A 14,411-nucleotide genomic window follows, 5' to 3' on the forward strand; every position below is an offset into this window, starting at 1 on the left:
CAGAAAGCACTTCAAGCATCTGTGTACATGACCAGGATCCCAATGGGATAGAGAAATGGAGGAAAAAAGGATTGTGACATGACCAAGCCTCATTGTGAGATGCACATTCTCACATTTGATCTCTTTCTCTCTCTCTCTGGCACATACATCCTCTGGCAGAAAACAAAACAAACAAACAAAAAACTCAAGACCAGCCTACCCAACCAAGATAGATTGCTTTATATAATTTGAAATGTACTAAGTTAGTAACAGAATATATGAGTAGTTTATATATGAAAAAGTTAATATATAAATGTTATAATTCCAGTTAAAGGTGGAAGGAGTTTCTAAATTATAGTTGGTTGTTATTGATAAAAATGTAGGTGTTATGTTTACGTTAAGGCGGCAAACTCTAGGTCATCTGCAAACCTCCTTAAGTGCTTGACCTAGTCCAGTTGTTAGTGTTTGGAGTTCTTGTTAAGTCATTGCGCTATGCCTTTGTTCCCTTCCTTAAGCAACCTGGTTCCAAAAGAAAGTGACCATGTGGCACTGAAGCATTGACAGAGTGGCCACCCAATGTCCTGGATATCTCTGGTGACTTACTTCAGTTGTGCTGTGGACATGATAGCTTCCAGCATGGAGGCCATTATGCTAAGTTCTTCAGGAGAAAAAGGAGAATGACATTCCCAACTAGCGAAGGGCTTTTGGTCCAAAGGTATAAACTACTTTGAAACTTGAAAGTTGCTTTTTTGTTTTTTTCTCCCAATGATTTCTCGAAATGATTTTCAAAGATAGTTTAATTCCATGTCTGGCCTGAAGAAGCTTATTAAAATATTATATAGTTGGAACATATGATGGTACACACAACTGAGGTTTATAATCATGTTCCAGTGGGAATATATTTTGGGATTTCAACTTGAGATGACAAAAAATTATTTTATTTTGTTTGTTTTTAGTTTATTGCTCTAGGGTGTGTTCTCTCACCAGACAGAGACAGAGAGAGAAAGAGGGAGAGATGGAAAATGAGAAATCAACTCCCCGGGGATAGCCATGCCACAGTCCCTTATCTGTTGGGATTTTGGGGTTTGCATGCACACATGCCTGGCCTGATTTTCAAGCCGTCAGATGTAGGACTGACCCGGACTTGGCCATGTGGGTTCCAGCTGCCTTAACTTCCACACCACCTGCTGGTCCAATCAATGTGTTCCTTTTCTAACTGATTGGAATTCATGTATTTAATGTCACTCAATCAGTTATAGACTGTATACTATGTGCTCAGAACACAAGATTATCAAGGCTACTTCTCAGCCAAGAAACTTTGTCTACTGAGAAGAACACTGTCACAGGCAGAAAATAACAAAATCATACCAAAAGTGCTCTAGCTCAGCCTTCTGCCTTAAGCCCTAGCCTCATATATTCATCTCATTCTTGCCATCTCCACTTGGTGCCCAGGAATATTTCAAAGTCAATATGCCCCAGGCTAAACCTACCATTCTCTCCACTAGATCTCTTTCCACCCATCCCTATTCCTCTTCCTTCTCCTCCTCCTCCTTTCCCTCCTTCTGTAGTCTATCTCAGTTTGTGAAACCTTCTTGTAACCAATTATCCATCCAAGAAATCTGAAACCAATTTGGAACTTGTCCAGGCTTCACTTTCCATCCTTGACCATGTCCTGCTAAATTAATCTATTGAGAACAGTCTTTCACGCCACCCTTTCCTCTCTAATTCTGCTACCTGTTGCTGTCTTAATCCATGATACTAGTAAGCCTTCTAACTGGAATCCCCAGTCATTGTCCAGGCCCTCATAAACTGTCCTTCGTAAGATGTTATCTCTTGAGTTTTGAGAGGTTTAACTAGAGAATTTAGCACATGGCCAGACCTACAGTAAATACTATTGCAATTAACAGCATGCATTAATGTAGATGCGAAGCACTGGCAGGCTAGGCTGCTGAACAGGGAGTGTTTAATTTGTTTTTGTTATGCTAGTCTGAAATGTCAATATTCTTTTAACAAGGATGATCAGGTCATAGGATTTCTGGCTCATATAATCTACATTTAAGAGAGTAGTATAATATATTGATAAAAAACACTGCCCTTCGGATTTGAATAGACCTGGGCTCTCAATCTAGTGCTGCCATGAAAAAAATGCTATATAAAATGCCACTTCAGGTGGCAGGTGGTGCAGTGATCAAGAGCGCCGGACTCCCACATGGCTGACCGCAGTTCAAGTCCTGGACCTGGCAGCTTGCTTTCTCACTTTCCTTCTCTTTCTCTGTCTGTCTCTTGCTCTGTCCCTCTCTGGTCAAATTCAAATAAATAAATAAATAAAGTTGAAATAAAATAATTCTTGAAAAAAAATGCCACTTCATGCTATTTTTTTCTTCCTTCCCCCTCACTTTTATAGAAAGTCAATTTTCTATTGGAATAGTCAGGATTATGCTGCAGAAAAATGCTAGAAAATTTAAAATAAGAATGACTTTAAAAACAAATTTATTTTCTTGGGACCAGCAGATAGCGTAATGGCTATGTTATTGGACTCCCACATAGTCAACTGTGGTTCAAGTCTCAGACCCGATGGCTTAAACTCACACTAAGCGCGTGTGCATGTGCACCCAAGAGACCAAGAGGAGAATGGAGGAGAAGGGATTGTGGCGTGGCCATCCCCTCTGGGGGGTGATTCCTCGCTTTCTGTCTCTCTCTCTGTCTTTCTGGCTAGCGCACATGCCCTATAGCATTTTATTTTCTGCTTTTTCTCCTCGAAATGATACCCAAGTAGGGAAGTCTAGAGCTGCTGTAGTATTTGCCCAGTCACCAGGGCCCTCAACTCCTGCTATCTTTGTACTTCACTTTCCTGAACATGTGGCTTCCCCTTCATGAACAAATCTGACTGCCCCAGCTCCACCCATCATGTTTACATTAAACCAGGAGGAAAGAGTGAAAAGGAGAAGAGCACTCCCATTCCTTTAAGGACACTTCTTAGATTGCTTCTTCATGTGTATTATTGGGTCATTGGAAAAGTCATAATGTATTTTTCTATGAAAAAAATGCATCATAACTTTTCCAATGACCCAATATTATATATGTGAGAGGCCTTCAAAAGTTTCATGCAAGATGTGTATTATAGAAAACCTACATATTTCAAATTTTTTCATACTTAATAAATTTGTTGTACTTTAATTCCACTGTTCCTCAAAATTTTTGAAGTCCCCTTGTCTTAGTTTACTGAGACTGGGTGATTTATAAAAAATAGAGGTTTATTTGACTCATGATTCTGGTGACAAGAACGTTCAAAAACGTAGACTGGTATTACAACATGGCCAACAGAAACAGGATGACAGGTGTGTGCAGAAAGAGACGTAGGGACAACCATGTTCCTTATAGAACAACCCACTCTTGAGGGAACTAGGCCCTTCTCATAAAAGCTAGAACTCACTAGGTTTCAAGAAACATCAGTAATCCATTTATAAAAGCACTTAGAACTTATTTATATGACCAAGTCTAGCTATAGGGGAGGTTGGCAATACAGTCTTTACTCAGGGTGCTATATGCTTAGCTAAAAATTAAAAGTTCACTCATATATATGAGAAGTGGAGAATGGATATGATAAATGTTTTAACCTGGGTTTCACAGAAAGCAGAGCCTGAGGCAAAAGTTTGTGTGCTGGTACTTAACAAGAAATACAAAGCTGAGGAAACAGGAATAAGACAAGCGGAGTGAAGCAAGGAAAGAGGCAGACCCAGTACCAGATAAATCTGCCCTGAGCTGGTTGTCACTTGGCATCAAGCACGACTGACTGCTTGATTTATAGGGCAGTCCTCAGACAGGAAGGTAAATGACAGTATCTCAGAAGAGTCTGTTCAAATGAGAAAAGAAAATTCAAAAACTCACACCTATCTACTATCAGTGGAGGCTCATCTAATCAATCATTAAGTTCCTTGTAATTCCAGTTGTGCAGGCATGGGCACCCAACAGTACCTGTGGCATCTCATGCCTCAGCATCAACCAGGAAAACTCAGAGAGGGACTCAATGTGTGACATGGGCATGAGGGGAGTCATCATTACCTGGCATCTGCATGAATTCTGAAAACAGTTGGAGCTAGTCAAGGCAGCTGTAGTTGGGCCAAAACAAGAGGCCAAAACTCTAGAGAGAGGTGATACTGAAAGATCTGGAGTGGCACCTCAGGGGATCTGATGTAATAAATATCCAGCAGCCTCTGCTATATGACTCTAAATTTGGATTACCTCTCACCAACAAAGCCAGTGAGTCCCTGGTGCTTCGTGTCCTGTACTGATACTTGCACAACTGAATTCACAGTAGAATTGAACAACCACCTGCTCTTGGCTAGGTAATCTGCTAAAAGCTTCATAGGTACCATTTCATTTAATCCTCACAACAAACTCAGGTGAAAAGTACTGTTCTCTCTCTTTCTCTCTCTCTTTTCAAATTTAAATTTTACCTTCAAGAAAATGCCTGGAGATGTTAACATGACTGGTGCTAGCTAACCTGTGGAGCTAGGATTTACCCTTGGGTCATCACCTGGAGCTTCAGACTGCTCTGCCACAGGTTATTAATAAGGACAAAGTTGCAAAACTAGGTGGTCTCATAAGAAGGTACTTTGAGGAAAGGAAACTTTATGATCTTAAAAAATGAGCGATCTTTTTCTTCTTCACCATAGAATACTGCATTTATTTCAATCTAGCAGCTAGTAGTGCCTTTGGAGGCCTAGGGCCCTGGCTAGTGCTAACTTCTGAGGACACATCTTCTCTCCAGGTTGGCCCCTTTATTCATTCCTTCCTCCCAGTGGATCCAAATCTGACCCTAGTTCTTCTAGCCCCAGTCCCTCATGCTCACTCTGAGTTTTCGTCCTTCTTTGACTCTGAAAATAATGTCATTGCTTTCTCCTCTACTTGTCACTGTGTCAGAAAATGAGCCTGTTTGAGTGTTTCTGAGGAATTATATAGCTCAGAAGAGAAGAAAAACAGGTGGAGGAGTGTGAAAATAACATCATAGCATCGTGCACTACCTTCTGCTGAGCATCACAGGATATTTTATAGATGACCATACTGCCTGCAAATACAGACAGTTTTACTTCTTCCTTTCCAATCTGTTTGCCTTTCACTTCTTTTTCTTGCTTTATTGCACAATTATGGCATTCAGTACAGGCCCTGTGTGGTAGTGTATATGGCTAAGACACTGCTTTGCAGGGTAGGACCATGTTGAGACCTGGGTTTGAGTCAATTCTAGAGGCTGGGTCTAGAGACGTGTACCTCTGATCTCAGTGACTTGGAAGGCTGAGACAGGAGGATCGTGAGCTTGAGGCTAGCCTTGAGAATGTAGCGAAACTTTGTCTGAAAAAGAACTGGGAATGGTGGCACACACCCGTAGTCCCAGCTGGGAGGCTGAGGCAGGAGAATCACAATGCAGTGAGACCCTGAATTTTAAAAACTAGAAACATCCTGTATATTCTAAAGTAGACATTCTTGCCTCAAATAGTAGGTACATGAATCTATTGACAACTCAAGACAGGATAAAAATCCTTAAAACCGGACAACAAAGCTTAGAAGAAAAGCAGCAATATCTTAGTCAAGTCACAGAGTGCTGTTTCATCAGTTCAGACTCACGTACTTACTTCTGTTACTGTTGAGGTACGATCTTCCAGATTGAACTCTGGGATATAATACTCAACTCCAGACTTTCTCCCTACCATTAAGTTGCCCATTTTCTTAGTTTTTGAACTCTTATTTCTGTGTGTCTGCATTTAATTTTACTGACATAGCACTCCCTTAAGAACTTCTTGGAGATCTGGTCTGGTGCTGGTAAATTCTTTCAGGTTTTTGTTTATCTGGGAAAGTTCGTGTCTTTTCTTCCCAAATGAACGATAACCTTGCTGGGTACAGAATTCTCGGTTGAAAGTGCTTTTCCCTTAACACTTTGAATGTATTTTCCCATTCTTTCCTCGCTTGCATTGTTTCTGATGAGAGGTCTGCCATTAGTCTGATGGGATACCCTTTGTAGGTAACTTGTCGTTTTTCTCTTGCCAGTCTTAGTATCTTGTCTTTGTCTGTGGTTTTGGTCAATCTGGCTATAATGTGTCTTGGAGAAGATCTTCTTGGGTTGATTCTATTTGGGGTCCTCTGTATTTCTTGGGACTGAATCTTTGAGTGCCTCTCCAGGTTTGGAAAATTTTCTTGTAAGATTTCATGGAATAGATTATCAATGCCCTTATGAGTCTCTTCACCTTCTGGGATGCCTATTATCCGGATGTTTGGACGTTTGATGGTATCTAGTACTTCTCGCATATTATTCTCAAATTTTTGGGCCATTTTCTCAGTCTTCATGGTGGATTTTTCTAGCACAGCAATTTTCTCTTCTACATTTGAGATTCTATTTTCTGTATGATCTAGTCTGCTTTTAATACTTTCAAGGGAGATTTTGACTTCTTGTATTATAGCCTTCATCTCTAACAGTTCCATCTGATTCTTTTGTAAAGTGTGAAATTCTTCTTTTAGATCTTGCATGAATTTCCTCACCTCCTGGAACTCTTCAAGTTCTTTCTCCTTCCTCTTCAGCAATTCCTTGTCTCTCTTCTCTTCCATCTCTGTGAACTTTGCCATTATGAATGTTCTGAATTCTTTATCAGACATTTCCATGATTTCCATTGAACTGTGTGTGGATGAAGAGGAGCTATCCTTTTCCCTTGTGGGAGAGGTATTTTCCTGCTTCCCCATATTTCTTGTAGTCCTGCAGCGATTTCTAGTCATCTGATGGATGGTTGGTTTCTTTCCAAACTTGTAAGTTCAATCACGCAAGTTTTGTATGCTGGAGGCCCAGTTATCTGTGGGGCATCTTCCTTTCTCCCAAAATGGCTAGATCGCAGGAGCCATGGAGCCGTCTGCCTCTTGAAGAAGGCCTTTTCTGTTCCCTTCTGCCTCTCTACGTGAGTTTTGTATGCTGGAGGCCCAGTTATCAGTGGGGCATCTTCCTTTCTCCCAAAATGGCTAGATGGCAGGAGCCATGGAGCTGTCTGTCCGACAACTGCCCAATTTAAATCATATTAAATTTTAGTCAAAATGCTATTAAGTTAGTTTATTTTTCTTTTAACAAATTCTATTTGAAAATGCATCCATTTATATATTTCTAATTGTTATAAATTAAGAATTTCCTTATGATAAAACATAATCTTTTGACTTCTTTATGGCAGCTTCAATTGTAAGTAGAACTTTAAGTTATCTGGCTTTAAGGACTATTTTCACAACCAACAAGTTAGACTTTAGCTGTGATATATTGCAGCAATTAGAATGGTTAAAATGAGGAATGTGTTTATTAAGCATCAATTTCTGCAATGTGCTAATAAATACAGATACTTGGTTATAAAAACATATATACATAACCCTGGCATTATAAGTTGTAGGTGATGTTTGGGTAGCTGCCTCTGCTCCTCTCTGCTCTTTGATAGCAGAGACCAATCTGCCATATGGACAACATGGCTTAATCAACTAATTAATTATAGTAAGGTACCACGAAGCACAAATTTTAGGGAATCTGGAGTAAGGTGAGATCAGCCTTGATGTAGTGTAACAAAGTCAAAAGAGAACCATTAAAAATAAAATTCCTCAAACATCCCCAATTCAAAAGGCTGATACTAAAGACCTATTGTTTCTTATCCTAGATGCATAATGTACCATTTTATGAAAATATACAAAGATATTATCATTAAGTTCTAGGCAAATTGTCAGGAAGTTCTCTTATTAAAAAAAAAAAAAAGAAGAAGAAGAAAGAAAGAAAAGAAAAGAGCCACACCTAAGTTACTATTATTCGGAAAAATCCATTGGTTTGTGTGATCAACACTAAAATAGACTGATTACACATCTGGCTAGGTGCCAAACCATTCTTCTGTGAACTCTAAGATAATGGACATTCATTGTTCTGCTTGTTATCGTTGCCAATTCCTGTCAGACTGGTCCTCAGCAGTTATGTGGGTTTCTGCTATTTATCAAAAGTCTGAGACTTAACAGTTTCTCTCTACTTGTGTAAAACAACAATTGTTTATTAAGCACACATTTGATACAATTTTCAGGTTCATGTGTGATTGGTAAATTTCCACTCTTTGTTAATTGAGGAAAAGGGTAAAGCCATGTATTACTTTAGGAAAAATGATACAATTAGCTACAGTTACCTTTGGTATAACCATCCTCTCCATTTTTTGATTTAACAATTAATCATTTTAGATTTTATTAAATATGAACTTTCTATTAGTTAAAGGGAGTCAGATTTGGTAAAATATGTGCAGGCAGCATTAGCAATGGTGTCATACAATTATATAACCATAAAGCAAAAAAAGGACCTGATTTTATTTAGGAATAAACCCTCATGGAATTCTTATGCTGGCTTTGTTCCTCTAGAGATGAAGATTTCATTGTATCTTTTGGACTTATTTCTATTATTTAACTTCTGGGCTACATAGGGTTAGAAAGTTCTTTTGCCATCATTTCCTTTGCATTTTAATTACAAAGTCCTCCAGTTCTGTCCTTTGTGTATTGGGAATTACTTTATTAATTAGACTCTCAACCTGTTAAACTGCCTTTTTTTTTTTTTTTTTTTTTTTGCTATAGGGCACGTCCATTTGCTGGAGAGACAGAGAGAGAGACAGGAAGTGAGAAATCACTCCACTAGAGGGAATGGCCATGCCAGCCCTTCTCCTCCATTTTCCTCTCAGGATTTTGGGCATGCACCCACATACATCTGGCATGAGTTTCAAGCTGCCAGATCTGAGAATCAAGCTGTGGTTGACCACGTGGGAGTCCAGCACCTTAACCACTACACCACATCCTGGTCCCTAAACTGCATTTTTATAAATCTCCAAATGAATTTAAGTTAAAATTTAAAAATCAAGGGAACCAGCAGTTAGCGTAATGGCTATGTCACTGGACTCCCACGTAGTTGACCGTGGTTCGCGTCCCAGACCCGGTGGCTTAAAACTCACGCCAGGTGCATGTGTGTGCGTGCCCAAGATCCCGAGAGGAGAATGGAGGAGAAGGGATTGTGGCGTGGCCATCCCCCCTGGGGGGTGATTTCTCGCTTTCTGTTTCTCTGTCTCTGTCTGTCTGGTGAGCACATGCGCCCTCTCCAAAAAAAAAAATTAAAAATCAGTTTAGATACTATCATATAGTGTATTCACTTATGAGTGTGTTTTATTTTGATTTAGTTGTGTGAATGTATTATAGACAAGACTGCATAAGAGACCAGTGGAAATAGGAACACATATGAAGCATGTGTTCAATTCCTAAAATCACTTTGGAAAGCCAGTTTGAAAACTAAGCATCAGAAATAGAAGGGGAAAAAGAGAAAGTCAAGATTATAAAATAGTTACAGAAAATAAGAGAGTCACAGAAAATAATAATGATTTTTGCTGATCTCATTTGTGTAGATCTGTAGAAGAGGGAAAGACAATGTATAAAATCTTAAAGAAGGGACCAGCAAGTGGCATGGTGGTTAAGGCATTAGATACCTGCCTGGTCAACTGCTGATGGAGCCTCTGTTCCAGCGCCTTGTCATGCTGAGCATGTATGCATGCCCAGAATCCACTGGGGAGAATATAAGAAAAGGGCTTAAGGCGCGGCCACCCCCGCCTCCACCCCGGGGTGGGGGGATGATCTCTTACTTTCTCTCTCTCTGTTCCTCTCTATAGAGCGCACATGCCCTATGGCAAAATCTAAGAAAAGAAAAACCTTTCTTCTTTAATGTTATTTTGTTGTTGTTTGCTTGTTTGTTTACATTTTCACCATAAGGCATGTGCCCTCACTGGAGAACAGAGAAAGACAGAGAGAGGGAAAGTGAGAAATCACCCCTCAGGGAGATGGCCACACCCTTCTCCTACATTCACCTCTCAGGATTTTGAGCATGTACACACCCACGTGCACTTGGTGTAATTTTCAAGCTGCTGGTCTGGACTTGAACTGTCGTAGGCCACGTGGGAGTCTAGTACCTTTACCACCACACCACTTGCTGGCCCTGGAAAAAAATTTTTTTTGAGAGACTTTTTTACTTTAAGGTCCATGTACTTGCTGGAGAGACAGAGAGAGAGAGAGAGACAGAAAGCCAGAAGTCATACCCTGAGGAGGATAGCCACACCCCCTTGTCCTCCCCTGTCCTCAGGATTTTGGGCATGCGCACACACACATCTAGTGTGAGTTTCAAGCTGCCAGGTCCAGGACTTGAACTGTGGTCAGCCACATGGTAAATCAGTGCCTCAGCCACCACACCACCTGCTTTATATGTATATTTTTTTTGACAGATTTTTGCTATAGGGCTCATGCAATTGCCAGGCAGACAGAGAGTGACAGAAAATGAGAAAGCACCCCCCGGGGGGATGGACACATCACAATCCCTTCTCCTCTTGGGATTTTGGGCATACATGCACACACACCTGGTGTGAGTTTCAAGTTTCCAGGTCCAGGACTTGAACCACGGTCAATCATATGGGAGTCCAGCAATGTAACCATTAGGCCATCCACTGGTCTCAAGAAAGGGCGCTCCCCCTCCCAAGATTTTTTGCCATAGAGCAAAAAATTTTTTGCGAGACACAGAGAGAGAAAGTGAGAAATCACCCCCCAGGGGAATGGCCATGTCACAATCCCTTCTCTATTCTCTCAGGATTTGGGGCATGCACACACATGTGCCCAGTGTGAGTTTTAAGCTGCCAGGTCCAGGACTTGAACCATGGCCTAATATGTGGGAATCCAGCAACATAATGATTACACCATCTGCTGGTCCCTTGAAACAGTGTTTTTTAACAACAGGAATAGACTTTTAAAATAAAGTCCCTCAATGTCTGACAGTTTCAGAGTTGTGCGCACAGCTCTGTGTCCCACATGGTATTCAGGCACTCTGTCAGCAGGACAGGGTGAGCTAGAAGGCAAGCTGGTTGCATCGACCTTTCCTGGTTTCCTCAAAGATCTTTAGCGTATTAGGAATTCACAGAAGAGTCAGTCCATGAGTTCTGCTTCTCACCTGCGGGGTTGACCCCTGATACTCTCTCGTAAGGCTTCTGATAGCTGCATCCTACAAAGAGTGGTGGAAGAAAAGATAGGGCAGAAACCAGGAAAGAGGATTTGTTTTCACGGTCATTTTAATCACGTGAACAGTTGTAGGGATTGATTTTGAATTTAGCTACACTGCCTTTGGATGGATACCCATAGGGAGTTCACCTGGCTAGGTCCTAAGCTCCTTGTTTTTCCTTATATTAAAAGCAATAGGCTACTTATTTCAGAGACAGTTCTAAGATATAAGATAAGATGACAGGATTTCCCCTGTAGAGAAGACAAATGTTTTTCTTTGAAATAATGAAGATTCCACAATTCCACAGAGGCCATCCTTTATTTGTTCCTCCTGTCCTGACAATGGGAAGCCACAAAGCCTCTTTCGCCTCATACCCGAGGCTACTGTGCAAGCACAAACTTCGAGGAAAAACATAAAGATAAGGTAAGAATTCTTCATTTTATTGTAAGGGAGGTTTGTAATCATGCCCTGCTGTTGAGAGCTTTCTTATTCTACTTCCTCGCTTTTCTCTCAGCCTCAAATTCTCTGGTTTTCCCTCACTCTATTTGTGTCTGGAGCAGTTCCATTATTTATCCTGATTTAGTTGTGGGAAACCAGTTTTCCTCTTGGTTCAGCTGGGATTTGGATGGAATTTAAAAAAATAAATAGTCCAAAACAAATAAACTGAAGGAAAAGAAAATAGAAGAGCCTAGAAATGGATAGGTTTACAAAAACCCAGATTTCTTTTCTTTCTTTTTTTTTTTTTTTCCCTAATCTCACTGAGGTCTCCTGGTTGCATTGGCACAGTTTGAGGAGTCATCAGCTCCAGTTCTTTTTCCTGGCTTCCATGCTGTCTGGGCTGATAGCACGAGGCTAGACTGATCTCAAATTTCTGGCCTGACGTTACTTTGAAACAAATGATCTCTTGGTGGAATCTCAGGAAGGATTTTTGGTTCCATCTGGCACTTCTGTGCCTTTTCTCTGAGATTAGCTCTCAGATTGTCTGTTCCAGGTTGAGGCCCAACTGACTTTTTTTCACACAGACCCTGACTACATTTTTGGCCCAGATTTATTTATCTTTTTAAATTAAAATGAAAAAACAAAGTATTCCTCCTATGATCCACAAGGATGCTGCCCCTACTTCACTTAGGCATTTGTCTTCAGCATGGGTTTGTTTGATCGATGCTCTGGAGTGAGTGTTAGGGCTACCTTTACCAATGGGTAAAACATATCAGAGTTTCTTCCTTTTTTTTTTCTGGAGAGGTTTTGGTATAGGGTGCAGGCACTTGCCAGAAAGACAGAGAGAGGCAGAGAGACAGAAAGACAGAAAGCGAGAAATCGCCCCCCAGGAAGGATGGCCACTCCACAGTCCCTTCTCCTCCTGGGATCCTGGGCATGCACGCACTCGTGCCTGGCGTGAGTTTAAACTACCAAGTCCGGGACTCGAACCGCGGTCAACTTTGTGGGAGTCCAGCGACATAGCCGTAACTCCAACTGCTGGTCCTGAGTTTCTTCCTTTTACTCTAAGCCATCAGCTGGACTTGTCTCATGTAACTCAGCTTGTTTCCCTCTGGTGATGAGCAGTAGATGCCTTCTCTATTCCTGTTTGAAAACCCACAACCTGGGGCCAGCAGGTGGCATAACGACTAAGGTGCTGGACTCGTGCATGGTCTATCGCAGTTCTAGTCCCCGTCCCAGAGGCTTGAAACTCAAGCCTGGTGTGTGTTCAGTGCATGCCAATATCTCAAAAAGAAAATGGAGGCAAAGGGATTGCAGCGTGACCATTCTCCCTGGGGTGGAGTGTGGGGTGTATGTGTTATTTCTCACTTTATGTCTGTCTATGGCTCTGGCAAGTGCAAACGCTCTGTAGCAAAAATCTCTTAAAAAAAAAAAAAAGAGAGAGAGAGAGAGAGAGAAAGAAAGAAAACACACACCCTCTTTGGGACCATTTAATTTCCTATTTGAAGATAGCCTCCAGTTCCCAGTCCAGCTGCCCAGCAGAGCCCAAACACATTACAATTCAGTTACCATTTCTACCCATTTAAACCAGATTCTCTGAGATAACTCATCACTCAGGTACCTCCCTCATCACAGAAGTGTGCCTGCTGGATCTGACCATTTTAGCCCTATAACTTCAAAAGCAAACACACATGTATACAGTCCTGCTCACAATTGCCACAATTCCTAGTTCTCCTAGCTCCAATCTTCTTTTTTGCAAAGGTTTAAATCCCTGACCAAAGAATCCTGGCATATTGACTATCATTTTTATATTAGTAACTGAGTTAGAAGCCAGATTACACAGAGATCAAGTACAAGGCTCTGAGAGAGGTGGTTGGATCTGCTGCTTACTAGTCAGCTACTGGAAAATTACTTATGCATTCTACACTTGAGTTTCCCACCTGAAATATGAAGGGAAGTAATAGTGACTACTACATGGCTATTGTGACAGTTGAATTGACCCATGTAAAGAACATAGAACTGGCCTGGCACATTGTAAGTACTCAGTAATGTTAGCTACTATGATTACCACTCTACAAGTTTCTTGGACAGATACCATTTTTTGTTGTTGTTGGGATTTTTTTTTTTTTTATTGTTTTTTTTTTTGTTTTGTTTTCATTTTTTAGAGAGAGACAGAAAGCAAGAAATCACCCCCTGAGGGGATGGCCATGCTGCAATCTCTTCTCCTCTAGTCTCCTCTAGGGATTTTGGGCCTGCATGCACACGTGCCTGGCCTTTGTCTGGTCAGGACCAGGACTCAAACTATGGTCAACCATGTGGGAATCCAGCGACATAACCATGATGCCATCTGCTGGTCCTGGACAGACACTATTTTAATAAGCAATGATTGATATTGTAGTGTTAGCAGTAAGACTGGAACTAAAACTTAGTTACTGAAGGGTAACTAATGTTCCCTATGGCAGTAGTTGAATTAGGCTGATGAGTAATATGAGCTGTGGGAATGTCAAACAGCTGCGTTTTTGCTGTAGTGTACAGAGCCACCCAACACTCCTGCCACATTTTGATTTGTGCTATTATTCACCTTTCCAGGAAAGTACCCACCAATGTTTTGTCTACTTATTACTAGTTCTCCAAGCTTACTATGAATCTGGATTCCATCTAACAAGGTATGGAGTACTTGTCTATTGCTTAGTGTCAACTAGGCATGTAAATTGGTGGGCTATGTTATCACTTAAGCCCCTGTTTAAAATATTGATGTAAGAGCCAGAAATATCTGTTATAAACGGCTTATAATTCTTCTCATGGGATATGTCAGGTGGCCACCTGACCCTCTTTCTAAACAAATCCAATATGAACAGACTTCAAAAATTTCATTAAAAAGTGAAATTAAGGTATGAGTTTATTTTTTATTTTATTAAAAAAGATTTGTTAGAGA

General features: G+C 40.8%; 1 long non-coding RNA gene across 1 annotated transcript in view; it reads left to right on the forward strand.

Annotated features, from left to right (window-relative positions):
- Positions 1 to 14,142, forward strand: part of LOC102473269 (uncharacterized) — a 22,635-nt gene extending 8,493 nt beyond the window's left edge. The window contains exons 3-4 of the long non-coding RNA XR_334911.3: positions 11,346 to 11,461; positions 14,066 to 14,142. This is a non-coding gene — a long non-coding RNA (uncharacterized LOC102473269). The remainder of the gene's footprint in view (positions 1 to 11,345; positions 11,462 to 14,065) is intronic.
- Positions 14,143 to 14,411: the final 269 nt, after the last annotated feature.

This window comes from Tupaia chinensis, unplaced genomic scaffold (assembly GCF_000334495.1).
Source record: "Tupaia chinensis unplaced genomic scaffold, TupChi_1.0 Scaffold000311_2, whole genome shotgun sequence".
Taxonomy (NCBI): domain Eukaryota; kingdom Metazoa; phylum Chordata; class Mammalia; order Scandentia; family Tupaiidae; genus Tupaia; species Tupaia belangeri.